The sequence below is a fragment of the Podarcis cretensis genome (genome assembly GCF_951804945.1).
Source record: "Podarcis cretensis genome assembly, chromosome: 13".
NCBI classification, from domain to species: Eukaryota; Metazoa; Chordata; class Lepidosauria; order Squamata; family Lacertidae; genus Podarcis; species Podarcis cretensis.
In genome coordinates, this window is record NC_137182.1 from 12,575,238 (window position 1) to 12,603,123 (window position 27,886).

Below are 27,886 nucleotides of genomic sequence, written 5' to 3' on the forward strand. Positions count from 1 at the left end.
GGGGCAGGGAGCCTAAGAGGGAGAATATTTCCTAAAAGCTCAATGAAGACTGAGCATCCTCAGTGCCCGCAGAATGATGGCTAAATGCTGTAGGATAGAAAGCAAAAACCAGGGATGTAAGAAAGGGAGTGGAATGAAGTATCTTGGAAAAGGACACTGTTGTCCGGCTAGAACCCTGAAAAGGACACACCACACCGCAACCTTCTGTTCAAGTTGTACTTACTAAATGTCATTGGTGTTACCATAGTTATTGAATTAGGTAGAAACAAATGGAATGACCAAAAGCCAATAAGGTGCCAGTTTTAATGGTCTAGTTAATAGCACCTATTGTCGTTCCAGCTTGGGAGTTGAAGCACTGAACTGAGAGGGTTATGCACAGATGTGCCCTTAGAAGTGCATGCAACAAAACTGTATTTCCTTGTTCAGAATCTGCTTAAAACAATGGCTTGTGGTAAGTTGTGCTATCTCTAATTGCCTATTTTCATCACATTTGAATTTATCCTTAGGTGAGGTAAGTGTTTCAGGGCCGTTGTTGTTGTTGTTGTTGTTGTTGTTATTATTATTATTATAAGTGCCCCTTGCCACTGTCCCCAAGTCCTATTGTGTTCAATGGGGCTTACTTCAAGGTAGATCAGCACAGAAGTTAATAACTGTAGTTTTAATTATTTTTGCAAGTCAGTCAATCATTTCTATTGTATACAGTGGTACCTCGGGTTACATATGCTTCAGGTTACATACGGTTCAGGCTAGACTCCGCTAACCCAGAAATAGTGCTTCAGGTTAAGAACTTTGCTTCAGGATGAGAACAGAAATTGTGCTCCGGCGACACAGCGGCAGCAGGAGGCCCCATTAGCTAAAGTGGTGCTTCAGGTTAAGAACAGTTTCAGGTTAAGAACGGACCTCCGGAACGAATTAAGTACTTAACCCGAGGTACCACTGTATAGCCAAAGGCCTTTACAATGGACGGCAGAGAATAAAAGGAAACTTCCATCTAAAATCACACACGTAACCTGTAGCACCCACCTGACCACCCAGAGGTGTACCTGAAACTCTTGGCAACGAGCTGTATCAGTGCCCCCCCCCTGAAAAAAATCACTTTACTGCAATAGCCACATTAGAGATTAGGACATTTCATGTCCCCCAAGTACTTGAAATGTCCCGAATGACGACAAGATGGGGAGTGAGGGTGCAGCGTAAGGAGTAAGGGTTTGATCTTGCCCCATGACAGCAGAGGCGCATCAATACACACACACATACGTCACCGAGGGGCTATTTTTCCGCTCCTGGGGGGGGGGAGGGAGAGAGACTTGGTATCCCCAACCCCCAGGTACGCCTCTTTACCCACCCACCCACTCCCCTATTCATGGCAATGCTTCCTTCCCGCTTCCTTTAGGGAGCATCCCCGGGTCGTGAAGACCCACCCAGCTCTATTTCGAGAGATGGAGACCCTCACTCCTGAAGGGTCAGGGGCGTGCCTTGAAACGTGCAAGGGAGGCGGCGGCGGCGGCTCGCAGACCGGGAAGGGAAGGAAGCCGAGCGGCCACCCCCCCCCCCGCCGCCCGTCCCGCGCGCACCCGCGCCGGCCAGCCCAGGGAGGCGCTTCCTTAACCCCACCCACCACCTGTGCGCTGGCAATCAGCTGCGGCTCCTGCTGTTGCTGTTGCTGCCGCCGCCCCTCCTTCCTCCTTTTCCCCCCGAGGGGGAAAAAACGGAGAGAGTGCGCGCGCACACCAGCCGCCCCTCGCCGCCCGGCCCTGGCAGGCGCGTGGCGCGTGTGCGCGGCAGGCGCATGCGCGCGCGCGGGGGGGGGGGAAGGATAGCCCTGAAGAAGAATAAGGCTCAGGAGAAGCGCGAGGCGGTACCGCCGCCGCCGCCGACCCCCCCCTCCCCTTTTCTATATCCCAAACCCCGCCGCCGTCGCGCGCGCGCGCGCGCGTGTGTGTGTGGAAGAGGGTGGCGCGCGTGCGCGCACTCCCTCCTCCTCCTCCTCCTCCTCACTATCTCGTCATTCGCTTCTCCCTTGATTGGTGAGGTGTGTGTGGTGTTGTGAGGGGGGGGGGGGGAGGGAGAAGGAACCAAAACAAAAGCGGCCGCGCTGACTGACTTGACTGACTGAGGAGGCGGGCGTTGTGAGGGGGGGGGGTCGTCCAGCCGCCATCCCCCTCCACGGCCCCCCCGTCAGCAGCAGCAGCAGCATCGCCTCCCCGCCCCCCTCCTCGCCGCTCCTCCTCCTCCTCCTCGTCGCTTTCGGGATGTGGTGAGGGAGGCAGGGAAGGCTCCCCGCTCCCTCCGCCTCGCAGCCCCTCCCTCACACACCCCCCCCTCACCCCAGAAAAAAAAAAAAAAGAAACCCTCCGGGGCAAGAGGAAGGGAGAAGGAGGTGGAGTTGCCGCGCCCCGGAGGCAGCCGGACGCCCCCACCCCCCGCCCCACTCACACGCCCCCCACCCCGACGGCCCTCAGGAGGTGAGTGTGGGATTGGCGAGAGGGAAAAAAGCGGGGTGGGGGGGTGGGGAGCAGGGTGGGCGCTGGATGGGTGTAACCCAGGCGGGGGAAAGTGGGATTCTGTCACCGTCTCCCCCTCCCCCTCCTCCTCCTCCTCCTCCTCCTCCCAGCTGGCCCTATCGCTCCACAGCCTCGATGTGGAAGGAGGGGATAGGTCGCCCGCGCCGTCTGAAGGAGTGGTTGCGTGACAGCGAGCTCCGTGCACACGCGGGACGTGCGGGCGCGGATGCTGGCTGGGCATCGCTTTTTATGTAGGTACCTTCCCTCCCGGGCGGGCGCACCTTCGCGCTCCGGCCCGACACGCATCCGCGTCCGGCTGCCATTAGCGATGCTCCTGCTTACACGCGTAAAGTTATAGGTGGTATGTTAATAATAATTAATAGTAATCATAATCATCATACCTTGCTCGTTTGGCCGGCCGGGTTTAGTCGTGGCAGGGTCGCATGAGGTGAAAAGCACACGCTCTGAACGTACAGCAGCGGGTCTTAATTCTTAGATCGGGGGAGAAAATGGGGTGGCGTTTGGACTGGGAGGAGGAGGATGTTGCTGTTTGGGAGCATGTTTTGCGAAGAGGAGGATATCCTGGGCTGCTGATATCCTTTCTCTCCTTCGCCTCCCCGCCATCCCAGTTTGCCATGGTCTGAGGTCATCTGGTCTTGCACGGTGTATGTGTTTGTGTGTTTTGGAAGTATGTTATTACAGGAGATGGGGGGGGGGGCATGAATCATCTCAGTGACTCAAAAGGGGAAGGGGTTGTGGTATCTTATGGGGCAGTGGAATTTGCTGACAAACATTAATCTAATGGGGCAGGAGTTTGTGGTACCTTCCTTTTTGTTTTGGGTGACAGATGCGAATGTGGGAGCTGTCGGGAGGCGAACATCTTCCTTCAGTCTGCATATGTAAGAGTTGGGTCACATCAGCCTGGGTGTGGGTGTGTGTTCAGAGTGGGGGTGATGCCTGCACTGCATCATTACTATGGGTTGTGTATAGATTAGGGGCAGGGAGCAGAAAAATCCCATGATGTACCAATGTAGGCATGAAGCCCTTTGAACAACGATGTCAGCCATGTATAGAGAACAGAGGGTATATTGACATGAAGAACATGAGAAATCTTTCCACCATGGGCTGGAAGGTAGAGACATTGAGTCCATATGGGTATTGTAGGGTGAATGGGCATTATAGCCTGGTGATATTGAATTGGCAGTCTGTTGTCGAACTGGAGAGGTCGGTCTCTTTAGGACTTGTTGATATCAGGGTGACAAAAGGTGCTTGTTATACAACATTCATACTCATAAACCTGGATGCGGTATAGCGATTACAGTGGTCCCAGTTGGTGTGTGGAGGGCGGGAAAGTCTGTTTTCAGTATTACTGATGAGGTAGCAATTATATTGGGGAAACTAGTAATTACTTTAAGAAATCTGAATTCAAAACTTGGTGGCCAGTATTTGTATTGGAGTCAAATTATTCACACACAATAACTGAAAGTAGAGACCAGTCTAATATTATTACCTGTTTCAGTCGGAGTAGCACTAAAACTGTGTTAATAGACGTAATATGATATATTGGCTTGTTATGGTTGAAGTGAAGAGTTGCTGTTTAACATTTATTTACTAAAAGTGCTACTATGGATGTATTTACTATTTAACTTTACAAGAATCATGGTCAACTACTCTTCCTCAAACAGTGTGACCTATATACAAAAATGAGGACGGATCCCTTTTTTTAGAAGTAAATTCCACTGAAATGATGCCTAGCTTTGATAGCTTCAGCAATTTCCTCCTTGATTTTATTTTTGTTTGTCTTATTATCAACTTTACATTTTTCTTTTTTCACTTGGAAAATACTTACTCCCCCCCCCCACTAAGGAGTTAGACAGTTGGGAATAAGCCCCATTGAATTCCGTGGGACTTGCTTCTGAGTAAAGATGCACACCCTTTTGGGCCTGTTTGCCTTTCCTGATGGTCTGTGGCACTGAGCCTCCATGATAGTGATTGCTTAATTCTCCAAACTTCAAGAAGGGTTTCTCCCCCTTGTACTGTGTGCCATCTAAAGCTTTAAACAAATAACACAATCGTCTAATTTTGATAGATGCCACTATTTGAAACTGTTTGGGAGCTCTACTGTCCCTTGGGGGAAATGCTGAGAATTTATCTATTTTCTATTAATATGATGCTGGTGCCTAGGAGTTTGAAACATTACTTCCAATTCTGCTTTGGTGGGCTGCACTAGAAAATCTTGTGATGTAGAATTTGTCACTTATTGGGCTATCATTTGTGGCAGGAGTTAGGGAAATAAAGTATAATTCCTTACTTTCATATCATTTTTTAAAAATTTAACTTGCATGTCCTTAAAACTGTTGGAATATAAAGGCCTATTAGAAGGAAATGTATTGGACACCATTCTTATTTACTTTCCCCAGAATTTAATTCTACCTTATGTTTAGCTTGATTTCACTGTCTTGAGAAAGGTGAAGAAAAGTTTAGGTTCTAGTCATACAACTGGCCAATTTTGTGCTAGCCAGCCACTGAATTACTTTCATGTCTGTTCCTGTTGGGATACCAATTTTATGTTGGTGGATCCTTGGGTAATGATATAATTTTAGGACTGCGAGCCTTATTTAACAGTGTTGTTGTTACAAAAACCAGAAGAACCTTTAACTCAATTTTCCCATAGCACTGTGCTATAGGAAATGTCTGAGGTGGTTTGTGAAAAATTGTTTGCTATGCCTTACAGAACATGTACAGAAACATCTCACTGGTTTTCTTTGGTTTGCTGTTTGTCAAATAGTGATTTTTGAAACTTCAGATTTTCGGTACACTTGTTTGGGTGCAAAGGCAACCATTAGAAAAGTTTGGTCTTGAGAGTTTTTTTTAATAGTCTGCTTCTATATAAGCTTTCATTTTGTAAATGGCGCAGTCCTACCCAATTGCATCTTTGTAGAATGTATTGCTAAGGTTTAGAAATTTTAGAAATTAAGCTTTTACATATGAGTAGCTTTTATATCTTACTGCAATATTGGACTACAGAATGTGCATATGCTTCTATTCTGAATGTGAATATTTAGTTCAATGGTACTATTCATGTTGTGTGTCTTGACATATTTAAGGCTTTAGTTCTTCACAGGGAAGGCTTTGTATGAGGACTAATGGGTGGGGAAATTAATCTGTTAGAGTAGTATGCCTTTCAGATTAGCACAAAAAAGAAGGAAAGCAGATGAATCACGCTTGTTGACATTTCATTTCACTTGTTCTCAGTATTTGCCATTTATTCATGCTAAAAACGCATTTTGGAATATCAAAATATGATTTTGCATAGACAACTAGAATTAAAGCAAAAACATCAATATTAAGGTCCAATATTATGTTTTAAGTTTTTGTGAAACATGAAAAGAAGATTTCATAGAAAATGACAACAGGATAAATATACCTTTAAAAAGATCTGACACAGACACCAAAGTTCATATCTATACACGTCCGTTTGAAAGTAAGTCCCATGGAATTCACTGAGGCTTTCTAACAGTCAGATAGAGGGGTTGAAACCTTCCTTTTCTTTGTTGTTCTTTACAGCATTAGGTTTTGACTTTACTCATTTTTCTTCATATGTGAAGTAGGACAATTACTCCTCTTGGATGTCTGTCCCATCCTGTCTTAGAATAATAGGGTGAGTTACTGTTTATTTGGTTAAGGATGAAGGATTCTGATTTGTACTACATTTGGACAAATTTGCAGTATCCAAGGCCTGCCTTCATTCTGTTTGCGTCTTGTGGAGGCATAATTCTCCCAGTTTGCCTAGCACTTGGGAGCAGCCCATGGGACTGCAACCTCCCTCCAGTCCCTGGAGTGTGAATTCCTGTCACAACTTAATTATAATTAAGCATCACATTGGCAGAGATGTACACCATGGTCAGGACTATTCAGCGTTCCAACTTAATGAAGATTTCAAACTGCGGTTTGAACCCAGCTCCAAATTATGGTTAAGGAAAAGCCCTAATTAGGCAGGTGGTGGAAATTTGCACTCCAGAAGGAGGGATTGGGAAGGGAGTGAAAGATCCATTCCTGAGCTAACTGGGAGTGTTACACCTGCATTTATTAAACATATTCATCAAAATGTATTACCCTCACTTTCCATTAAAAAGTCTCAAGGAAGTTTTAAAAAGTTATGAGAGCAGTAAAAGAGTGAAGCAGTAAACAAAAATTCAGATAAAGACTTGAATGCAATTAACAATTCAGCAGATTAAAGTTTAACCATTTTGTGCCAATTGCTCACTGAGATCTTGAGTAGACCCCTTTGCATGTTGTGGCCTCCCCCAAAATACATTTAGTTGGGATTAGAGCTAGGGTGGGGAACCTGATTGTGGCCTTCCAGATGTTGCTGGACAACAGTCACCCATGAACATTGACTCTGCTGGCTGGAGCTGATGAGAGCAATACAGTGGTACCTCGGTTTTCGAACGTCTCTGTTGATGTACATTTCTGTTCCCGAACACTGTAAACCCTGAAGTAAATGCTTCAGTTTTTAAACATGCCTTGAAGTCGAACCTGCCACATGGCTTCCGCTGAGTGCAAGATCCTGAGGCCTAGCTGTCGGCTTTTGAGTTTTCGGTTTTCGAACGTTTCAGAACCTGAATGGTCTTCTAGAACAGATTGCGTTCGAAAACCGAGGCTACAGATTTCCCACCCCTGGACTGGAGAGCGCTTTTGCAGTGGCTGCCCATGGTTCTGGAACCCCCTCCCATGTGAGGTCTGCTTTACTGCCATGTTGATCACCTTTAAAGGTAAAGGTACCCCTGCCCGTACGGGCCAGTTGTGTCTGACTCTAGGGTTGTGCGCCCATCTCACTTAAGAGGCCGTGGGCCAGCGCTGTCCGGAGACACTTCCGGGTCACGTGGCCAGCGTGACGAAGCTGCTCTGGCGAGCCGGCACCAGCGCAGCACACGGAAACGCCGTTTACCTTCCCGCAAGGAAGCGGTACCTATTTATCTACTTGCGCTTAGGGGTGCTTTCGTGATCATCTTTACTTTTTAGTTACAGATAGGTAGCCGTGTTGGTCTGCCATAGTCAAAACAAAATAAAAAAATTCCTTCCAGTAGCACCTTAAAGACCAACTAAGTTAGTTCTTGGTATGAGCTTTCGTGTGCATGCACACTGAAGAAGTATCTTCAGTATCTGAAGAAGTGTGCATGCACACGAAAGCTCATACCAAGAACTAACTTAGTTGGTCTTTAAGGTGCTACTGGAAGGAATTTTTTTATTTTGTTTTTACTTTTTAGGAAAGCTTTTGATCCTTAAGTCAGAGGCGGATTTAGGTGCAGAGCCTTGGGAGCACCACAGGGGGTATCACAACTATGATGTAGAATGAAAGGTAAGAGGCATGGGGCATCAAATTTTGGCATTGTACAAGGCGTCGTTGAAATTTGAGGCCTCAAGGTCTGCTACTGCTTAAGTATATGGAGTTCAGGACAGATAAAAGAAAGTATTTCTTAACACGGTGCATAGTTAAACTATGGAATCTCTTCCCCCAGGAGGCAGTGATTACCACCAACTTGGATGATTTTAAAAGAGGATTCAACAAATTAAAGGAGGGGAGAGCTATTAATGGCTACTAGTCACAATGGCTAAGTGCTGCCACCATGGTTAGAGGCAGCAGTGTTTTTTAAATGCCATTTGCCGAGGGCCACAGGTGTAGAGAATACTCATGTGCTTAAATCCTGCTTCCTGGCTTCCCGCATGCATCTGGTTGGCTGCTGTGAGAATAGGATGCTGGACTAGATGGGCCATTAGCAGCAGCAGGCTCCTCTTATGTTCTTATGTTCTAATTCTACCATATGTTGTTTTAGTAGAAATGGTTTTAGTGGATGTTTTCTATTTCTCCTTTTATATTCTCAGCATTGTTTTTTTACACTTGTATTATAATGCTTTCAGGGACGCGGGTGGCGCTGTGGGTTAAACCACAGAGCCTAGGACTTGCCGATTAGAAGGTCAGCGGTTCAAATCCCCGCCACGGGGTGAGCTCCCGTTGCTCAGTCCCTGCTCCTGCCAACCTAGCACTTCGAAAGCACGTCAAAGTGCAAGTACAGTGGTACCTCGGGTTACATATGCTTCAGGTTACAGACTCTGCTAACCCAGAAATAGTACCTCGGGTTAAGAACTTTGCTTCAGCATGAGAACAGAAATCGTGCTCTGGTGGCGCGGCAGCAGCAGGAGGCCCCATTAGCTAAAGTGGTGCTTCAGGTAAATAACAGTTTCAGGTTAAGAACTGACCGCTGGAACGAATTAAGTACTTAACCCGAGGTACCGCTGTAGATAAATAGGTACCGCTCTGGCGGGAAGGTAAATGGCGTTTACATGACCCAGAAACTGTACGCCGGCTCCCTCGGCCAATAAAGCAAGATGAGCACCACAACCCCAGAGTCGGCTGAATGGTCAGGGGTCCCTTTACCTTTTCCTTTATAATGCTTTAGTTTCTCTGTGTTAACCACCTTAGACTTTGCTTGAGGAAAGGAAGGGCAGAATGTTATTTTTCATTCTTGTTTATTGAGAATGTTTCAATTAAAAATTAAATAGAAAGTGAAAGTGAATGATTAAAATGTTATAAATAAAAAGCTGATGGAGCAAAAAGGGTTTTATACTGAGTTGGAAGGCTGGCAAAGAAAGAACAATACAGGCGTCACTAGGAAATCTTAGGTGGGGCAATCAAAACAACACTTTTCTGTGTTTTAACCAAAGGCAACTCAAATGTTGGTGGAATGCAAAGGAGTGTGTCTCCAGAAGATTATAATCAGCTGGCAGACCTAAAGGTATCGTATTCCCAACTTGTTCAGGGCATTTTGAATTGGAACCAAAAGCAGACCAACAGCCACGGAAATTGGTGTAATAAGAGGCTCTGGTCAACAGATTGGCCACGACATTCTGGACTTCTGAAACTTCCAAATACTTTTAAAAACGTAAGAGGAACTTGCGTCAGGCTGGCAGACCATCTGTTCCAGCATATTGTTCTCACAGTGGCCAACCAGATGCCCACGGGAAACCTGCAAACAGAACCTGAGCACAAGACACTCTCCCCTCCTGCAGTTTCCAGCAACTGGTATTTTCAAAGGTGGAGCACATTGCAATAATACACTTGCAATGTAGCCAAGCCATGGGTTTCTCTAGTAAAATCAGATTTTTTCCAGGAGCAGATACAGCTCATCTACCAGCAAAAAAGGGCAATTTCCAGTGAAAGATACATGGAGAGGGAACCTAAGCAATTTCAATTAGCAGGGCATTGTGACATAGCCACAGCAAAGGCACTATCTCTTTTCTTCACTTGCCAAATCTCCTGAAATGGTATCCAGAACAAGGTTTTTGACATTAATCTTAATTCCTAGGCAGGCTTCTCAAAGAGAGAGGTCTCTAAGGTAACCTGGTCCTAAGCTGTTTAGGGCTTTAAAAAGTATAACCAACACTGCTTGTGCAGCTGTTTTTAAAAATGTTTGAGCAAAACTTTCCATCCCATAACTGGATTTAAAGATGTATTGTAATGTGTCTAGATAATCCATATAATCCTGGAAAATTTGGAGTTGAAACATCTCCCTATGCTTGAGCACGTTGCCCCAAAATAGAATATTAGGTACAGTCAAACCTTGGTTCTTGAACAACTCTGTTTTTGAAAGTTTCAGCTCCCGAACGCCCGAAAACCAGGAAGTAAACGCTCCGGTTTTCGAACGTTTTTTGGAACCTGAACGTCCAATGCGGCTTCTGCTTGAGTGCAAGAAGGTCTTGCAACCAATTGGAAGCCGTGCCCTGGTTATCGAGCGTTTCAGAACCTGAACGGTCTTCCGGAACAGATTATGTTCGGCAACCAAGTTTTGACTGTACTTACTATAAAACCTATCTTAACCCTGATGCTAAGTCTCAACACTGCTTCTTTAAGGCTGGATGGAAAACTCCTTTTCGTTCCTCTTACCAACTTGGCCAGATTAACTATGACTGCTTTTATCAGGAGGCAGAGCAGGAAGAACACATAGATGGTTGGCCTTTCTGCTCCAAGAATCCTGTATACATCCTTAGGTCTGCGCAGGTACTTTGTCCTGCTTACTAGTACTATTGACCAATGGCCTTCTCCAGTTAACTGAAAAGAAATAAAATAAAAAAAATTCCTTCCAGTAGCACCTTAAAGACCAACTAAGTTAGTTCTTGGTATGAGCTTTCGTGTGCATGCACACTTCTTCAGATACACATCTGTAACTGAAAAGAAATAACTTTGGTACTGAGTGAGGAGGGAAAGGCCTGACAAGTCAGCAGTGTTGAATACTTCTTATAAAGGAACATGTTTTTAGAAGACTATGGTGATAATATGGAATAATAATAACAACTTTGCGTATTTCCAGGAGCCTTTTTTGTATTCAGATTTTCTTTCCTAAATTGAAATTGTTCACATTATCCATCAGTTGTGAATAACTGAGATGACTAACTTCTATGTCAGTGACTGCAGGAAAATGTGACTTTATATGGTATATTGGAAAGTTCTGCCTTTCTTTCACATGGCATAGAACATGGGTTGGGAACTTCTGGCCTATGGGTCAAATCTGGCCCACTAGGCTAGGTTCCTAATTTGATTCACAAGTCACAGCACTTTTCCTCCAGCCTTGTCCACCTGTCATTTGCCTGATGTGTCATTGCATTAGTTATTAACATTAGATATGGAACAGGTAAAGCTGTGGATGCAAAGGAACAATTGGGAGCCTTATAGGGCTCTCCCTTCTGTTCATTTGCATTTGCAATTTGCATTGGTGCTGTTTAAATTTGATGCTAAATGCAAAGTTTGCTGCATTTGGCCTGGATTGCATCCATTTGGAAGTTTGAGCAGATCCAACCAAGCAACACAGCTTGCATTCTGCACCAAATTTAAATAGCAGTGAATACAAGCCATGCTTCAAAGGAACAGTTTGTCAGGAAGGCTCCCAGTTCAGTCGTGTTTCACACTGAATAAAAACTGCACTGCTTTGGGCTTGATCTAATTGGAAGGTCCATAGCCCTGTTAAACTGTTAAACATGTGGAGGGTTAATCAGAATTGTATCCAGCCTGCTGTCCGAAGGTGGTTCTTCACTGTGGCATGAAAATAACTTTGGTTGGTTTTGAGATCCCACAGTTCTGTATTTATTTATATTTATAGGTATATGTATCATATATTTTTATTTTTTTATTTATATCCCACATAATTGTTTTGCAAAGAGCAACAGCGTCTCTTGTGCTGGAGATCCATTTTAAACAGCAATTCTTCTTAGCTTAGGATCTTGGTTTGCTTAAAGAAACAATGTAGTTTTGAGACTCATCCATTTTCAGATAATTTAAGGTAAGGCTTTCAAGCTGTCACAGGTTTCTCTCAGTGGCGTAGCGTGGGTTGTCAGCACCCGGGGCAAGGCAAGTAATTTGCGCCCCCTAACCCGTGGATTTGCGCCCCCTAACCCGTGGATTTGCGCCCCCTAACCCCCAGATGTTGCGCCCGGTGCGGCCAGGCCCCCCTGCACCCCCACGCTACGCCACTGGTTTCTCTGAAAGCAAAAGCAATTTTTTCATCATGCATCCTTTAATAGATGTAATAATTTCATCTAGTTACATGTTTACTGTCCTTAATTAAGCTAATCCACATAGTAGTAGCATAAAATAAGAAACTATGATATCTAGATATATATCTATGCTTTTAATTTTATTAGCTTTCTAAGAAACATGATATAAGCATAAGCATAACAATTGGTTTCCCCCCTCCCCCAGAAGACCAATACAGTAAATTTTCCCATAAATCTATTTGCATAGTTGGTCGGTGCCAGTCATTTCAATACTTTATAAAGTGATGCCATATTTTAGCAAAATCATCTGTATCAGTTGCATCATGGCGTGTACTCTTAGTTTCTCAGATAAAGCAATTGTCCATACTTCCTGTGATACGGTGATCTCTTTATTTAAAATATTATTTCACCCTTTTGGTGAGAATAGCCTCCAAAGCCTCTAAGGAATTCCAGCGGTGTGACCATGAATACTTATGGGTATTTTAGCTGGAGAAGATGACCCTGTTGTGGATGGATGCTTCCATACAACCTTGACGGAATAACATAGGAGAAACTTGTTAGAAAATCTAAAAAAGGAATGAATATTCTAAAGGCATGGAGGGGGTCTGGAGGAGTGTTACGTTTAGTTGTCCAGTTATATTTTGTTATACATCTATGAAAACAAATAAAATTACTTTTAAAAAAGTAAACACAATTTTAAAACAAATGAAGATACTAAATAAAGATTAAAAACCATAAAGCAATGAAACCAGATCGGTAGCAGCACATTAAGTATTATTATAAGCATAGGTAAACAGCATGGAATTGACAGTATATCTGAAAAATAGTGAAGATGGCAATAATTGAGCTTTCCTGGGTAGAATTCTTGAAGACAGGATGCCTTTGAAAAGACTCTTCCACCTGCCTAGCCTCAGGACTCGGCTACATTGGCAAAGAAAAAGTGCTTTATATGCGTTGTTTATGTATTATAACACTGTGATACCAGATGGCAGTGTAGAGTTCCATTTTTCCCAACCTGATTTCTCATACAAAGTTTACAACGCATTTAATGAGTACCCAGAGAAAGGCCTCAGAAGAAGATCTTAATTGCTGGGTAGACTCTTGCTTTACACTGCACCTGAACTGAAAAGCATCTTGACTGAATTCGGAGAAAGTGTAAATCTTAAAGACAGAGAAACAATTTTAACTTATAATTAAGAGTCCATGTACCTGTAATATTCTGCATGGTTCAGTTTGCAATGCCAGCTATAGCATAGACTCTGTACCCTGGGCAAGAGTCAGTAAGTACATTATAATTATTGAATGAGGCTTGGTCATGGACTTGGGGTTAAATTTCTTGAGTTTATAAATCTGTGGTCTATACAAATATATTAAAGTATTGACTAGTGTGTCTGTGAATATTTGTGTGTTGTATTGTGGCTTGACTGGTGGATCTGGCAAGCTACTTGCTCAGAAGAAATTGTTACTATTCTGCATTCTAACTGCAAGGATGTCATCTTGGTTAATATTTACGTATTTATTTTATTTATTCCACAATATTTAGAGATTTTAATAAATCTCTAAGCATTTTAATATTTGTCCACCCTCCTTTACTCTCTTCCACCTGATTTCTACATTGGAGATTGCATATAAATTATGTGGGGAATGACAAGTGATTTCTGATAAAGAAATCCGATGCAGGGAAGGAAATAAGAGTGAATAGATAAGAATACGTAACTGACAGTCGAATACATAATTTGACAGTTTTGGCTATCCTCCCTCAAGAATTTTTCTGTCTACTTCAACAGTCACTGTTTAAGGGAGTACCCAAAACTAATTTTGTTATAAAAATATGGGTGTAGCATTAATTTTCATAAGGGTGCCCTGTTAATTCTTTAATATTCTGCTGAGTCTGCCTTCTCCATTCCGCATCAACATCCCTTTCTAACCTTGATGTAGTATATTCCTGTGACCTACTTCCTTTCCACTTATTAACATTCTTGCTTATCATTGGCCCTTAAAACTGGACTTAAATTAATAGAAACAACAGAGCTCACACCTGAGTAATTGTTTCTGGTTGACAGAAGATTGCTTTACTCTGTTTACATTTAGAAATTCCTGTGTACCTCAGTGGAATGGAAGGCTTTTTCAGAAAATCAAGGAAAACCATTTTTTTTATTACTTTGGGTCCAATAAAAATAAAAACATAATGAAAAATTAAAATAAAAAACACATCCATTTAAACTAAGATTCACAACTTTATTACTTTATCTGCAATGGAGTAGATGGTTAATTAACCTACTTCCTTTTTCTTCCTATGTTCATCACCTGCTGCTTAGGTGTGAACCAAAAATACTGTCTGCATTGTTTAGGTCACCCTATCTTGGCACAAAACATCAATTCAGTGCTAAAATTGAACCTTGCGCCTCTCTGCCAGCATCCCTGAAAGGTGTGTCTAGGAGACCATTGACAGCAGCACCAGTCTGCAAGCCTGTGAGCTTGGGGTCAATGAGTCCCAAGGTTTGTTCCCTTTCCATGGTGTCTTGGTGACACGTGAGAAATCATTCCTTCTTTCAAGAAAAGTTGAATTTCATTGTCACTATAGAAATCAGTCAGTAAGTGCTTGATGCCAGGGATGGAGAATGAAAATCTCCAGTGATGTGTCTCTCCCCCCCCCCCCAAAAAAAATTCTGAATTAGAAAATGTCCCAGAAAATTAGTTTAACTTACAACAAGAATGGAAAGAAACCATAAAATAGGCAAAAGCATTAAAGCCATAAATAGTACTAAAAGTATTCATCCGCCAGCAGTCAGTAACAAGGAAATGTAATTTAGCATGCTTATATTACTTTTATTTAGTAGTACTCCAGGGCATATTTTTGAAAATCCAATTTCTAAATAAATTGTGTCCAAGTCCCCTAAACCTTTACATATGCACTCTTGTACGTACTGTAATTTCTATTCTGATTTGAGATGCCATATCATTTATCCTCTTCTGTCTATTTTGCCAGGGCACCCAAATGAAAGATTTGTAATCCCTTGTTTATTGGATGAAGTCTTGTATCACTGGACAGGTGGCTAATGTTTTCAAAATTGCTATACCCATAAGAGGTCAAATGATGGACTGTATTACAGGGACTGCATTAATTGTGTTCTGTATCTAAACTGGATCAGGTCTTATTACTGTAATTAAGGTATTGATTGATTACTTGTATTTAGTAAACAAAACTAAAAACATTGAAATAGCCAGGCTTGCCTAGTTTTTATTTGTAATTGGCATTCATTTGTTGTTGCTAATGAATTTAGGAAACAGATCTTTTGTGTGCAGAAAAATAAAGCAGTGAAGTTTTTTTTAAAAAAACAACTTCCTCTTCACATCACTGACTGTAGCTCTTCCCCTGTCCAAAAAACAAGGGTAAGGACACATTCATTCTGATAGTCTAGTTGTACCTTAACCTCAACTGAAGCTCATAAAGTTTCTGTATGTTGTGTTAAGATACTGTAAAAAGGTAAAGGGTAAAAGGACCCCTGACCGTTAGGTCCAGTCATGGCCGACTTTGGGTTGCGGCACTCATCTCACTTTCTTGGCTGAGGGAGCCGGTGTACAGCTTCCAGGTCATGTGGCCAGCATGACTAAGCCGCTTCTGGCGAACCAGAGCAGCGCACGGAAACACCATTTACCTTCCCGCCAGAGCGGTACCTATTTATCTACTTGCACTTTGACATGCTTTCGAACTGCTAGGTTGGCAGGAGCAGGGACCGAGCAACAGGAGCTCACCCCGTCGCAGGGATTCGAACTGCCGACCTTCTGATCAGCAAGTCCTAGGCTCTGTGGTTAAACCCACAGCGCCACCTGCGTCCCTAAGATACTGTACTTGACCAAAATTGGGTGAATGCTGCAATCCAGTTGACCCAGTTGCAGTCAACCTGCTTGTGATGAATGTTCTCCTGGTCTTTGGCATAGCCTGCCACTCTGATCTTGACTTCATGCTCCTTATTCACTCTCCCTTCCCATTTTTTCCCCTTTTGTTGCTGCAGGCAGGGAGTAGCCCTCTTTCCAAAAGAATATTGTGCAACTCTATTAGAGTAAGCATAGTCATTGCCCACCCATCTGTGGGTTATCCCTGGTTCTTGCAGGATGAAGGCATAATGACCTTGATTCTAGCAGGTTCAAGATCCTGTTTCTAGCAAGTTGATGATATGGCCACACCCAGCCATACTTGTTTATATGCCCTACAAGGAAGGCCAAGCTGCTGGCTTAGGGCCTAGAACACCCCCATCCTGCCCTTTAATGTGATATTGAGAAGAAAGACACAGCATCTATACCTACTGGGGGTTGGTAGGACCCTTATTATCCACTTAAATCAGGGGAGTCAAAACTCCCAAGTCCTCTCCATCTCCCAGATATGTGGAATTAACCTATTTGCACTAGTGCTGTCTTGTAATAATTATTTTTTTGTCTTCATTGGATGACCTAGCTGTTCATTGTTTGCTCATTCACAATCCTGTTAGAAAGTGACTTAAGTTTCTTTCATATTTCCTTCCTTGTATTGGCCTCTGGTTGCCTAGATCAAGCTCTGCTCTATAGGTTGACGTCTGTTTCCCTTTCCTGCTCCAACAGCAGTTGGATTATTATTATTTTTTCCACTCCTTGTCCTCAAATGAAATTAGTTCAGTGTTGGATGAATGCTGTTTCCTGGAGAGCCTTTCTTGGTGGCATGCCTACTGCTGCCATTGATGCCCACTGTCATGAAATACAGTAGGCTGGGTCTCTCCATCGCATGTGTGTCAGAGAGAGGGGGGGGGGTTGGGGGAGTTATTTAGGTATTTCCCCCCCCCCCTTTTTTGGCATAGCCTGCCATGCTGGTGTATGCACCTGCAGGCTTCACTTGTACTACGTGGTCTAAGGGGAAGAGAGAAAAATCATGTTTTTACTGTATGCAGTTTCCTTTAAGGCAGTGTTTCCCAACCTTGTGCCTCCAGCTGTTTTTGAACTACAACTCCCATCATCCCTGACTAGCAAGACCAGTGGCAAGGGATGATGGGAATTGTAGTCCAAAAACAGCTGGAGATACAAGGTTGAGAAACACTGCTTTAAGGTACTGGGGCAGGGCCGGCAGCAGCCCAGTCAATTCACTTTCCCTGGACTGGGAAGAACCAAATATATTCTGGTCCAGTCTAACTTCCTCAATAGCACCCCTTCATCATTAAACAGTTTCCTCTTTGTAGGACTTCTCAGCCATTGCTGTCCTGCTGTGACGGAGGGGAGTCCTGAGCACTCTCCAGTCTTTCCACCACTGCCCTGCCAAACTTCTTTTCAGTCATGCTGGACTGCAAAGCCTGCCAGTGCCAGACAAGCAGCAAAAACAGTGTGATCTTGTTTCTGATACTTCACCTAGAACAGGGTGGCGGATGGACACTGTAAAGCAGTCCTCAAGTATCACCAGCCTTTTGGTGGCTCATCACAGCACTCTTGCCACTGTCAGCTTGATCTGCCTCTGCCTCTCATACCTTTCCAAGGAGTGGAGGTAAAGACGCTGCTCCTTCCACATAGAATTCAGCATTTTTATTTTAAAATGAAAAATTGAAGGGGAAATGTGTGTGCATCCTATGGGGCGAATGCAGGCTTTCGCACCGACCCCTCTCGCTCTCCAGGCTTCAGGAAGCTATCCGCAAGCCTTGGGAGCCCGCGGGAGTTCCCGCCGGTCTCCCAAGGCTTGTGGAGAGCTGCCTGCATCCCGAAGCGCAGGGCGCGCTGAGTAGCGCGCCCCGGGCTTCGGGCAGATATCCGCAAACCTGGGGAGACCGGTGCGACTTCCCGCCGGGCTCCCTAGGCTTGCGGATAGCAGCCTGTTCTGGGGGCTTGGGCTTCCCTCGCCTTCCTGGGGGGAAAATTTTTTTTTCTTTATTCCCCCCCCCAAAAAAAAACTAGGTGCGCCCTATGGGCCGGTGCACCCTATGGGGCAAAAAATACGGTATTTCCTTGGTTTTTGCACAAGTTGTTTCAGACATGCTTCTTGATTAATATTTGCATTCATAGTATGATTACTTTTATGCACTGTTGATTTTTTTCAGCTGTGCTATTCATGTAGTGATGATATATTTCCTCTTCCCTTTAAGTTGCATTCACATAATTGGTGCCATGTTGTTTATCTCCTAAACTATGTTACCTATTTCTGCAGGCTACAACGATATAGCTATGTAAGCAGTCTGAAAGGTGGTATTATTGTCATGGTAAAGGTGCCAATTTGTAGTAGCTTCAAAGTGGGTAAATTCGTAATTGCCATACTAGTTGAAATGATGCCTCAGTGTGTGACAGTGGCCACACCCCAGGAATGGCTTTGACTGGCCAGCTAAACCAGGCAAAGGTAGCTGATTGGTCTCAAACCCTCAGTGAGATAGAGACTTCCCCTGCATGTGAAGGCAGGCTCCAGCGAATTGAGAGGATGAGACCAATAGCAGGTCCAACAGTTAAAAAGTGGTTTCTACACGATCTGTAGAGGGAAGTGAGGGGCAAATGGATGGCTGCCGAATGCTTGAAGCAGGGTTTTGAGCTGCAAGGCCAACTCTAAGGCAAGTTTCTGCTCTATAACCAACCCTTAGCATTTGTTTTTATCCTCGCTTCCATTTTATTTCTTAACTCCTTTTAGTGCTTCGTTTTGTTGTTTTAATTTACTATTTTATCTCATTGTTTTATTATTCTAACTCCCCTAAACTGTGAGGCTGCATGAAACTGGGCTGGGCTGAGCACTCTGCTAGGCAGTGCCAAACGCAAGGCCGAGCCAAATCAATCAACCTGGCAAGGCATCCCATCTTGAAGAAGGAAAACTTAATTCCTAAACCCGCTGCCTTTCGGGTTATCTTTGGGAGAAGAAAAGGCTAAGGAGTAAACTCTACACAAATCCGGAGTGGAGTCCCTAAGGCAGTTGGATGGCATCTTGTATGCCTCCTTCCAGCGACTCCTGCAGCCAAGTTGGTGCCAAATGTATTGCTCTGCTTTCCTTTGGACCACATTAGTGAGGTTGAGAGCAGGATCTTGTCATCTGGGCAGCCCAGGACCTTCATAGACAGTGCCAAGGCTTGTGCCCTAGGAGGGTTGCTTCAGTACTGCTAACATAGCTGTTTGACTTCACCTCTGGAGGCACACTCTATTGTCCCTTGAGACAGACTGATGCCAACAACAACAGCAGCCTTTTAAACAGCTTAGCTTGGATCACTTATACCCTATCCCGAAAAGTGTTTACCCATGATGTAGTTATCAAAACTGACGGGGAAAATAAACTCTATTGATTTATGTTAAGTCCAGACAGAATAGATTTCCTGTGTTCTAGATTAAATTGTCAGTTGACTTGTAGTATAGATAATATTTTTTCTTTGGGGCCTTGGGTTGCTTTGACATGCTGAAATACTGCTTGGATTTCTTCTGGGAAAACACTGAGATGACTCAAGTCCACAAGCTAACCACGGTTTGTCGTCATGTCGGGTATGCAGATTAGTATGGCTTTCAAACCAGGATCTGAAACCCGGCAAAGCACGCACTCACACTAAGGGCACACTTTTAATGTTGCCTAACAAAATGCCTTCATTTTAAGATACAGTAGCTTTAGTATACTAGTAAATACGTATTACATTTATGCAATTTTAGAAGAGATTATCACTGTGAATCTTACGAAGTTAATATAGATTCTGAAACGGGTTGGAGAGAAAATACTGTAGATTATTTGCCAGGAAGCAGCACATTATATCTATTTCTCATTTGAGTTGGCTCTGCTGTCCCCTTTGCCATCTTGTCTTATAAAGAATAAATTTGCATGTTCGGTGGTAATGAGAATATGTCCATTGGATAGAATCCTTGGGATTTTATTATTTATTTATTTTCCTCAATAAAAATGATAGAAAACCTTAGCCTGGTAAATGGATGGTATGAGTGTGTCCCAATGGTTTTTATTTTAATCTTGCACTGATACAGGACTGGATTTAAGCCTATTACTCAGATATGCTTCTGAAACTTTTTGATGTAACTTATTGGAATATCCAGGGACGCGGGTGGCACTGTGGGTAAAAGCCTCAGCGCCTAGGGCTTGCCGATCGAAAGGTCGGTGGTTCGAATCCCTGCGGTGGGGTGCGCTCCCACTGCTCGGTCCCAGCGCCTGCCAACCTAGCAGTTCGAAAGCACCCCTGGGTGCAAGTAGATAAATAGGGACCGCTTACTAGCGGGAAGGTAAATGGCGTTCCGTGTGCTGCGCTGGCTCACCAGATGCAGCTTTGTCACGCTGGCCACGTGACCCGGAAGTGTCTCCGGACAGCGCTGGCCCCCGGCCTCTTGAGTGAGATGGGCGCACAACCCCAGAGTCTGTCAAGACTGGCCCGTACAGGCAGGGGTACCTTTACCTTTACCTTTATTGGAATATCCAGTTGTGATTCTGGTGCAACAAACTGAACACCAGCTTCTACAGTTCATATCTATTCAGTGTAAACGCATCTCAGAAGTAGGTAAAACTGATACTAGATTTAGATTTATCCATTGTTGTAACTTCAGGTCTTGTCTAGTTGAAGGTTGGAGGATGGATGACTGTTCTATGGAAGGATCATACTGCACAATGATATCATTCACATGCTGGAGTGTGTGAAAGGGTTTGGAAAAGCTCTCCAGGGTCCAGGTGGGTTGGTCATCCTGTTCACTATTGCCCTCCTCTTCCATGCTGGAACTTGATCTCACCAGTTCCTCCAGGTCTTCCAGACTCAAGGCCTGTTGCCCCTCAATAAGTTCCTCTTCCTCCTCCTGGATGAAGCCATTGCGACTAACTTCCCTCACCATCTTCATAATGTTCTCAGCCTCATTGGCAATGCCCGGAAATCCCTTGAAGTCGTGAATGCATTCCTTCCACAGTTTGTGCCAGCATATTTTAGGTTAGGACTTGATTGCATCCACTGCCTGCTTGATGTAGGTGACACAGTCGGCAGTGTTGAAGGACTTCCAGAATGCCATGAGGTTGAGATGTAGATCAGCATCCATCATATTGATCAGCGAGGCATAGGTGAGCCTGGTGTAATGGGACTTGAAGCAGTGAATCAGCCCTTGATCCAAAGGTTGGATGAGTGAGGTTGAATTGGAGGGGAGAAAGGCAACAGTGATATCGTCGTGTGCAAATGGCAGCTCCTGCGGGTGACCAGGAGCATTGTCCACCATCAGCAGCACTCGAGCCTTTTCTCCTGCAGGTAACACCTCACCTCCAGAATGAAGCCCATGTGGAACCAGTCTAGAAAGCTTGCAGGCCTTCTTGTTGGCCTGCCAGAAGATAGGCAGCAGATTCTTGTTCTTGCCTTTGAGGACATGGCTTTTTTTAAGCTGTACACCATGTTCAGCTTGATTGAGTGCCTAGCCACATTGCCTTCTCTGCTTTGTCAATATAGTCTTCTCAAGCATCTTCTTCCAGGACAGGCCTGTCTCCTCTGCTCTGAAGACCTGCTCTGGAAGGTATCCTTTCTCCTGCAGCAGCCTCTTCAGTAGGCTCCTGGTCTGTGGATGCAGCTTCACCTGCTGCCTGTACAGTACTTGCCCAGTTAAGTGAAAAAGCAGCTAAATGGAGCCAGACTGGTTGGTACCTGGGAATAATCTGCACCAGGATGGACCTAAAAGAGAACATGACAAAACACTATTTATAATCTAATAAAAGTAAAGGTAAAGGTACCCCTGCCCGTACGGGCCAGTCGTGTCCGACTCTGGGGTTGCGTGCTCATCTCACTCTAGAGGCCGTGAGCCGGCGCCGTCCGAAGACACTTCTGGGTCACGTGGCCAGCGTAACGAAGCTGCAGCTGGCGAGCCAGCACCAGCGTAGCACACGGCCAGCGTAACGAAGCTGCAGCTGGCGAGCCAGCACCAGCGCAGCACACGGAAACGGCGTTTACCTTCCTGCTATAAAGCGGTCCCTATTTATCTACTTGCACTTAAGAGTGCTTTCGAACTGCTAGGTGGGCAGGAGCTGGGACAGAACGATGGGAGCTCACCCCATCGCGGGGATTCGAATCTAATAGTCTATTATAATCTAATAGCTCTCAACTAAAAGTACCAGCCCATCCTGAATAACCACACTTCCCTCTCTCACAGGCCTTGAGTGTTAGGTCTGTACTTGCTTACAGACAGTGCCCAGCCTAAAACAGGCATTTGCTATCAGCAACAGGCCATATATCAAGAGAGAAACACAGAAGCCAGCCTTGCAGCAGGCGGAGATACCAACTTTATCCCTGTATCTTGCAGGCAACACTATTACAGGGCTTAATAATGTCAGCCACATCAGTGGTTTCTGTGTGTGCTCATCTACTTGCCATCATCTCCCAGCAGTGCCTTTCTGCATTCTATAATGCAATCCAATTTCTATGCAAAATAAGAAGTAGACTTCAGCCTAACATTAGAAATAGCAATATGCAGAAACCAACCATTTCATTATACCTGAACACTGATTTTAAGGTGGTCATCCTTGAACAAAGGAACTTCAGAGGTAAACCCTAGTCTGAATTATAATTTATTGGGGAATTAATTTTTGTCACTTGCAGCTTGAATTGAGATTAAGGTTTGTTTGGTTTTTTTTTTTTTTTAATTCTACATGTGCTTGTTTATTAGCTTACCAATGCCAGGATGTTTGTGTTCTCAGCAACAGTGCTGTGGCAATTGGTCATTGCTTTTAGATAACTGTTGCTGTCTGTTACGTTTGCATTTCATTTCCCTCTTACCTCACTCTCTTACATTCCACCTCCCCCGGTCATTACCTGGCAATTTAGGAATACAATTCAAGCATCTGATAAATAATTATTTTAATTTCTATACTACCTTTCTTCTGAAGCTCACATGGTGGTTTACAGTATATTACACAAAAATACACATCATAATAACAAACCAAAACAATGTCTCCTACTGTTTAAAAGGTCATAGATTGTTTAATTAGCCAAAGGCCTGGGAGAAGAGAAATGTTTTTACCTGGCACCTCCCTGGGGAGAGCATTCTGGCTCTGTCATGGAGGGGGCACATGAAGAAGGGCCTCATACGATGATCTCAGGGTCCAGGTTGGTTTATATGGGGAGAGGCAGTTCATGAGGTATTGCGTTCCTGAGCTGAAAGGGACTGTAGTCCACAAATGCTTATTTCATAACATTTTTTTCTTTTTTTTTTAAAGAAATATTTATTAAAGTTTTCAAAGATAAAACAAAAAGGAAAAAAAAACAGAAATACAAAAATACAGAAATAAAAACAATTTAAAAACACATAAAGTTTCCGTTCACTTATTTTCTTTTAACTTATTTTCCCGACCTCCTCACACCTCCCTTTCTTATATTCCAATTCAGATTATTTGTTCAGCAAATCCTCCACTAATTCTTTTAATTATTTCAAAACCTTATATTCCATATCTCTTAAACATTACAGCTGAAAACCACTTAATTTCTCTCCAACATCATTCTAACATTCCTTAATTTTACAATATTTCTGCAAATAGTCTTTAAACTTTTTCCAGTCTTCTTCCGCCGCCTCTTTTCCCTGGTCTCTGATTCTGCCGGTCATTTCTGCCAGTCCCATATAGTCGATCATCTTCATCTGCCATTCTTCCAGAGTGGATAGATCTTGTGTCTTCCAACATAACATTTTTTCTTAGTCTTTAAAATGCCACAGGATTCATTGAGTCTTCTTTTTAAGCCTGACTTGCATGAATCCAGGAAAATCTAATATAAAATAATGCTTGATTTACCACTCCTTTTTAAAGTACCAGGAAGCAATATTCACAATAGCTGTTAAAAGCTTATTCAGCATAGCCGGAGAAGATTTCACAAACCAGATTGGACAGGGATTGAGTGAACAAGTGTGGAGCCTCAGAATTCCAAGAAATGTGTCCACGTATTTGTGCAACAACAGTTGCACCCCTTCTTAGTACTGCATGAACTATGATATATTATTGGAAGCAGGTATAAGTGGTTTAAGCTGCAAAATGTTTAGCAAATTGGTCACAGTGACAGTACTTCCCAGGAGTGGGTACATGTGATAACAGTTTACACACACACACACACACACACACACACACACACACAAATTGACCAATGCTGAACAGAAAGTGGTGGCAGAGTATTGCTATTTTTGCTGTCATCACTGCCACATTGTAGGCTCTGTGAGAATATACCAGATTTTCTGAATTTCTATGAATTCTGGTAATTTTAAGATCTTCAATAAATTTATCACATAGTTTTCATAAATAGGATAACAAAACACACCTACTTTTTCTCCACAAATGCACAAATCTTATTCCGACGAATTTTCCTGTAATTTCTATCTATAAATGTCAAGGGCATTTCTTAGAAGGGCAGTCTGATTCCCCCCCCCCCTTTAAAGATGGAAAAGCATGAATACCTTTGCTGACAGTGATCCATTTTGTAGTAACATTAGAAAGCTCTATTTTATATTCTTTTCAAGTCTAGATCAGGTGCAAAAATCTTCCCTTTACTTGTTTTTTTGACCTTCTACTTAGAAGATGATATTATCTGGTCTTGTGACAAATTATATTCTAGCATTAGCTTCTCACACACCAGTGTCTAATATAGTGTATCTGTTTGTTTTAAAGCACACTTTGAATTATATTGTAAGCATAGATGATTCCACAGATTCTACCAGAAGAGTCGGTTATCACCTTACTTCCATAAAATTTTGAGAAGAGCCTATATTGCTTGAGGTGCAGTGAATCTGCTTATATATTATTTTTTTGAAGACTTTAACTGAACCAAAGGCCCAAACTTTTGAATCTGATATATTATGACCTGTTTCATCATACATTTATGGTATTCCAAAATACCATGACTCTGGATTCTAATTGAGAAAGTGATTCCTGTTGACAATGCAGCCTACATTTTTACAATATTTTCAGTTCTACTTGTGACATTGAGATTAGGGACATACCATGTGTACACGTGACAACTGATTAACATATGTCTGAAAGGTCCGTGATCACACATGTGCACACAGTGCCAAACCTGTAAGTAGAAGAAGAAGAAGAAGAAGAGTTTGGATTTGATATCCCGCCTTTCACTCCCTTTAAGGAGTCTCAAAGCGGCTAACAATCTCCTTTCCCTTCCTCCCCCACAACAAACACTCTGTGAGGTGAGCGGGGCTGAGAGACTTCAAAGAAGTGTGACTGGCCCAAGGTCACCCAGCAGCTGCATGTGGAGGAGCGGAGACGCGAACCCGGTTCCCCAGATTACGAGACTACCGCTCTTAACCACTACACCACACTAATGTCACTAAACACGTCACTAAAAAGGGTGGAATGGGGGCCGGGTCGGGGTAGAATGGGCTCATACGTGCTCTGCTGATGGGCGCGGGGGGGGGATGGAACCCCTGCACAAAATGGTCGTTGATTGTATACTTAAGATCAAAGTGTGTGTGTGTGTGTGTGTGTGTGTGTGTGTGTATGTAAAGGTAAAGGAACCTCTGACCATTAGGTCCAGTCGTGGCTGACTCTGGGGTTGCGGCGCTCATCTTGCTTTATTGGCCGAGGGAGCCGGCGTACAGCTTCCGGTTCATGTGGCCAGCATGACTAAGCCACTTCTGGCGAACCAGAGCAGTACACGGAAACGCCGTTTACCTTCCCGCCGGGAAGTATTTATCTACTTGCACTTTAACGTGCTTTCAAATTGCTAGCTTGGCAGGAGCAGGGACCAAGCAACAGGAGCTCACCCCATCGCAGGGATTCGAACTGCCAACCTTCTGATTGGCAAGCCCAAGAGGCTCAGTGGTTTAACCCACAGCGCCACCCGCGTTGTGTGTGTGTGTGTGTGTGTGTGTGTGTGTGTGTATATATAGAATGAATATGTGACATATGTAAAGAAACTCGTAGAAACATTTACATTCACATCAAAAGTAAACAAGTAGGGGTGGGGTGGGGACATTCATAATGGAAAGAAACAACGTGGTTTATGAAAGTTGATGTTCCAAAATATTTTAAGTAAAGACTACCCTTTGATGAATGCACACCAAATAGGTTTATCAATCTCTTAATTTCGATAAAAGTGCAGTATCCCATATTCTCCCATACAAATCAGACTTCAGTGGGGCCACTCTTTCCAGTTTGTAGCTATGCATGTTTTTGAAGCCATGAGTAAGTTTACAACTTCTTCAAGATCAATATCATTGATTGAAGCTTGAAAATGTAGTGGCTAAACTTTTTGGGGCGAGGGCAGCATTGGCACATGGACAGCTTATTTGGGGCTGCATGTCAAATGTATGTGTCAAAAGTGTAAAAGTGGGCATTTACCGTATTTTTCGCTCTATTGGACGCAGTTTTCCCCCTCCAAAAATTGAGGGGAAATGTGTGTGCGTCCTATGTAGCGAATGCAAGCTTGTGCCATAGCCGCGCGCAACCCCTCCGGCAAGGAGAAGCTGCACGGGGCTATGGCTTCTTTAGCCCCACGCAGCCTCTCCCGGTAGGGAGAGATTGCACGGGGCTAAAGAGGAAGTCAAAACAGCAAGCAGGATCCATCCCACTCGCTGCCTTGGCTTGTGCCTCAGCCGCGCGCAACTCCTCCGGCAGGGAAAGATTGTGCGTAGCGCTGCTCTTTGGGGCTTGGGGGGAAAAATATTTTTTTTCTTGATTCCCCCCCCCCCCCTAAAAACTGGGTGCGCCCTATGGTCCGGTGCGCCCTATGGTGCGAAAAATACGGTACTTTTTTTTTTAAAAGGAAAACTATAACGAGGGGGTGGGTCTTGGAGGGTCATAACAACCTCTTGGCATCACAATTGCAGCAGGGGGAATGGTCAGTAAAAGAATTACTATTGTTTTTTTAAAATAAAAAATGGGTTTACAAAAAAACCTTCTTTGTGGGGTTAGGGTTAGGTTAAGTTAAAAAGTAATAATTAAAAAAGAAGGAAAATGGAGAGGAGCCTATCGCCCCCAACAATCTTTTGGTTTTTCGACATCACAAAGAAACACAATAACAGTAATTTCCTATATTTATTTTTAAAACGGCAGGATTTTTTTGAGTGTGTGTATATTATGTGGCAAAACAGAAACATAACATAACAAAAATTATGCAGAGAGGGATGGATGCTACTTATGGGTTACTCAACCCTGCCTGGATGGGATGAATATCTAGGGGGTTTTTTTTGGGGGGGGGGAATTCACAAGGTAAATGGCAGAGGGGAAAAGGTAACACAGACACTGTGGTCTCAGTTTGAACACTCAAGGCTATCTGAAGAAGTGTGCATGCACACGAAAGCTCATACCAAGTACTAACTTAGTTGGTCTTTAAGGTGCTACTGGAAGGAATTTTTTTATTTTGTTTTGACTATGGCAGACCAACACGGCTATCTATCTGTAACCAGATATTGGAACATTAAACTTTTCTTATATTGACTTGGTTTATGATTAGGTCTGTGGGTACTCTGTTGTTCCAGTTTTTGGCATTCTGTACGTATATGCTTGCTTTGCAAAGTTTATTTTTTCTTGCTATGGAGAGGAGTAAGGACTTAAGCAGGACACCAAATGTGTATTCCCGGCAAGTCTTATTAAGCAAACCCTCTGAGTTTTGCCTAAGTTTTGCCTCTGTGTAACAGTTGTTGGAAATCACAGGTGAAAAGACTGCTGTTGCCCTTAAGTCTTACCTGTGGGATTCTCATAGGCATCTGTTTTCCACTATGAAAACAATGGACTAGATGGGTCCTGATCTAGTTGGGCTCTTCTTATGTTCTTCTGTGATATTGCCTCCATGGTTTTAAACTTACCTTAACATCTAAAAGAGCTGGAAGAATTAAAGGTGAATCCTGCACATGTTCAACATTATTTGAGTTTTCTGAGTTTGTACACAGCCCTAGGTGCAATCTTG

General features: G+C 43.6%; 1 protein-coding gene across 1 annotated transcript in view; it reads left to right on the plus strand.

The window, feature by feature from the left end:
* Nucleotides 1-1,930: 1,930 nt before the first annotated feature.
* The window catches only part of TANC2 (tetratricopeptide repeat, ankyrin repeat and coiled-coil containing 2), a 199,074-nt gene continuing 173,118 nt past the window's right edge, over nt 1,931-27,886 (plus strand). Inside the window, exon 1 of the mRNA XM_079949186.1 lies at nt 1,931-2,032. The gene's annotated coding sequence lies outside the window, so the exon portion shown is untranslated. The remainder of the gene's footprint in view (nt 2,033-27,886) is intronic.